At 37.1% G+C, this 3687-nt stretch overlaps 1 long non-coding RNA gene across 1 annotated transcript; it reads left to right on the plus strand.

The window, feature by feature from the left end:
• Window positions 1–451: 451 nt before the first annotated feature.
• Window positions 452–3074, plus strand: LOC105442214. Its single transcript, XR_004063987.1, has 2 exons — window positions 452–662; window positions 1552–3074. It is a non-coding gene; the product is annotated as an uncharacterized LOC105442214 (long non-coding RNA).
• Window positions 3075–3687: the final 613 nt, after the last annotated feature.

A 3687-nucleotide genomic window follows, 5' to 3' on the forward strand; every position in this document is an offset into this window, starting at 1 on the left:
AAACTTATTTTGGGGGTGGACTTTCCCTTTAACAAGCGCACACTGGTCGCGCTAATCTCAGCACGTAAGCTTTCGCACACTACCGGGTGCCATACCTGTGTGGAGAGTGACAAAATAATATGTAACGGGCCTAGATCAATGTCTTGCCAACAATAATGGATGCGTAACTCCACTTGGCTTTAAAGTCGCTCTACTGCAGAGAATTTCGGAGGCCAGGCACCAGTTTCGGCAAACCCGGACTTTAGTGCCCCAGCTGAAAATCTCAGTTTATTATGGATTTAATATCAATAATATTAATTATGCTAATATATGCAAATATAAACATACCAAAACTTGATGATTTTTAATCATTTGACGTCATAAAAAGCAATTTTAAGCCAAAAATAGCAGCGAAGTAGGGATCTCCTCTTTGCTTGATGCGAGATACTAGCGAACTGAAATAACCATAGAGATATATACTACTAAACACTAGAGGGCGTACTCGCTCAAATTGCTGCTCCGAGCTGGAGCGGTGGCCGCCATTACTAAGGAGGGCAGAAAAACGGACGACCCAACAAGATACTGTGCACAACATACGTGGAAAAATTGAAGAAGCCAGGTTCGTGCGTTGCATTTGGATGTTCGAACCGAAGAAAGAAAGGGAACTGCATAATATTTCACAAGTAAGTTCTTCTTAATGTTATGTTGATTAATAAGGAGATTTTAGAGCTAAAAATGTAGTTTATGCAGATAATGCAGTGACTGTAGTCTGTACCCGGGTTGTCTCATGACAAGCCACGGCAGCTCCTGCAGCAGCGGAGCGCGCCAGTCCACGCCAGCCGGGCTGGAGCAGGCATGGGTTAAGGTTCTGGGGATGGTGATGGGAAAATTCTGCTGCGCTGGAGTCGCTCGCAACTCCAAGAGTCAGAGAGTCCAACTCGGAAATATAACTCCATGAGCTTGATTCTATTAAAGAAAAGTCTAGAATAAAATGATATAATTCATTTGATCTTATCTAATTTCAAGATAAATTAAAAATCAAATGTCAGCTTCTTTATATTTTAACTAGACTAGACTAGAGCTAGATGATAGATCTAGACTCTAGACTCTAGATCTAAACTCTAGTCTCTAATTTCTAAAGCCTGAACAGCAAAGCCAGGTTAGACAGAAATAACCGTCTGATATGGGTCATTTCTTTAATAAAACTGACATTTGTTGACATTCCCCATAATATAATCAGAGGTCTAGTGGAGCCAGACGCAGTCTCGGTAGAACAACCGACGATATAGAGAGACTGAAGCTTTTGGTCTAAGCCAGGCTAGCCTGCCATATTTCACATCACAGGAGTTATCCAGCTAGGCTAGGCAAGCCTGAAAATCCCACCGCACACTACACTATTTCTATCAAATTTGCTTATGACTTGCTGACATTATTATTATTTTATTTATTTGGCTGGAAGCTGCTTTCAGTTTCAGTCTTAAAAATCACATGAAATAGCATGAATAGTAGAACAATTGTCATGTTATGAGAAAAAACTCATTATTGTTTCCATTTGCTTTTATTGTAATGCAGGAATACACTCAAGAGAGGAAAGGATGTTACACACCACATCTCATTCCTAGAGCTGTGCCTACTGTCTTTCCTGGACATCCTCCCTATAAACAGACCCATGGCTCAAGACTCCCAGCAAAACCATGTACAACATCGGAAAGTGTTCCCGTGCCTCCAAAGAAACCCTATGACATTACAAAAGAACATGACTATTCTTTTTCTGTCTGAGTTGATTAGAAACTGAATATAACCAGACAGCAAGTGCAGGATGCCAAGAAACAGCTTCAAGTGGTGAAACAAGGTAAACAGGAGAGATGGAAAAACCAGGACTCTCTTGCAGGAAGTCCACGAAAGCAAGCTCATTAGCCAGGATCAGCTTGACCTACTTCAACACAACTTTGGAGAGAACGCATTTTCAGGAAAAAAAAACAAAACATAGAACTTCATTCGTACAAACTACAAAGACAGATCAGTCTTTTATATTTTGCCTCTTGTCTGCATAGCTTATCCACTGGATGATTGACTGTGAAGCCGTTTAAAACTGGAGAGAGCTTTCAATAATCTTTTTAAAAAACAGAACAATCTGAGACTTTTGTTCTGTGTAATGAAATAAAATTCTTGGGACACATTGTGACAGTTGCACAACCTAACCATAATTTTCTGTTTGTTAACTTTACACGAAGGCAAACTAAAGTGGAACTTAGAAGAGTTGATTAAATTAGGGGTTAAACAAAATGTACTTGAATTTTGAGTTGTTGTGAGGTACACTGTATTTGAATATTTACTCTATAAGCTTCATAATTGTACCTGCTGTATCTGATTCAGTTGCTATAATTTTTGCAAATTATTTGCACTCTACATGTGCTTTGATTCTGCAGGTACAGTATGGATAACCTGAGATAAACATGTAGACCTTTTTTTATAACATTGTCTGGATTGCTCTCAACCAAGTGATTTACATCATTAAAGATGAAAAGCAAGAAATTCACATCAAGTGAGCCCATTTTCAATAAACGAGAAGAATTCACAGATGTGTTGCAATTGAAAAGCTTGTGTAATGCACAGTTGCACACCATATACACACCCATAGATCGTTTTGTACATAGGTTTGAATTTTGTTCCAAAATGGAAAACTGCTTTTGAAGAGATTTGATAACAGAACAATTATATGGAATAATGTCACTAGATGTAAACCCATAAGATTGTGCACTCTTTGGCTTGTTGTATCTACTGTGTACATTTGAGGGTAATCAGTTTCAAATTTATTATTATACCTGATGAATAATGATGTCAAAAGACCATGTTACTATGAGGTTTCACTGAATAGTGTAGTGCAGTATCCTGAGATGTAAGTCTCTTCAATTATAGTTCTTCATAGCAATACAGGTGACTTGGAATATATATGCTCAATTACATTTTCTGGTTTGCATTTATTACTCGATGAAATGTCTTTGTATTATTAGTAAATGTAACGCGCCTGCGTGCGCTTGGAGCCAAGACTAGTTAATAAAGTGTTCGTTATCGCTGACATCTTGACACATAGACATTGGCCTCCTGACATTTATGTTTTGGGAGTTATTGTGGCGGTTTTGGGATGTGTAATGCTTGTCTTTGGTGGCGAATCAATTTGTCGTGGTTGTGTTGCCTATGATCCGTGACAGTAAATTTGGGGCTAAAATCTGAGATGTTGTTTTTGCAATGTCTGTCCTTTCAATTGTGTTGTATTATTGCAGTATAATAAAATGTCAAAACTTAAATGCCTATGCTGTAGAATATCAACACACGTGTGCCGTGTGGTAATATAAGGTTCATTTATTCATTTTTTTCCTTCAAATTGAATTATAAGTTTATTCTCTAAAACTGGTTGATGAAGAAAATAAGAAATACACTGTATCAAGGAGAATATTATTTATGGAGAAAAAAGGTGATGTGAATAAATAATTATTACATCAATGATCAGCTGTTTTTAAAGAATATTCATATATATTTATAGTGAACTGTAAAAAATTGAATTATTCTTTCAGACATAGAAATTTTATAGAGATTAGGTGAAAGACATAAGGTGTGAATTTGATATAAAATGAGTGAGAGAAGAAGAAAAAGAATGTTTGGATGGATGGATGGATGAATGATTGGATGAGTAAATAACATAATTTT

Source organism: Strongylocentrotus purpuratus, unplaced genomic scaffold, assembly GCF_000002235.5.
Source record: "Strongylocentrotus purpuratus isolate Spur 01 unplaced genomic scaffold, Spur_5.0 spur5_scaffold_14, whole genome shotgun sequence".
In the NCBI taxonomy this organism is placed as follows: Eukaryota; Metazoa; Echinodermata; class Echinoidea; order Camarodonta; family Strongylocentrotidae; genus Strongylocentrotus; species Strongylocentrotus purpuratus.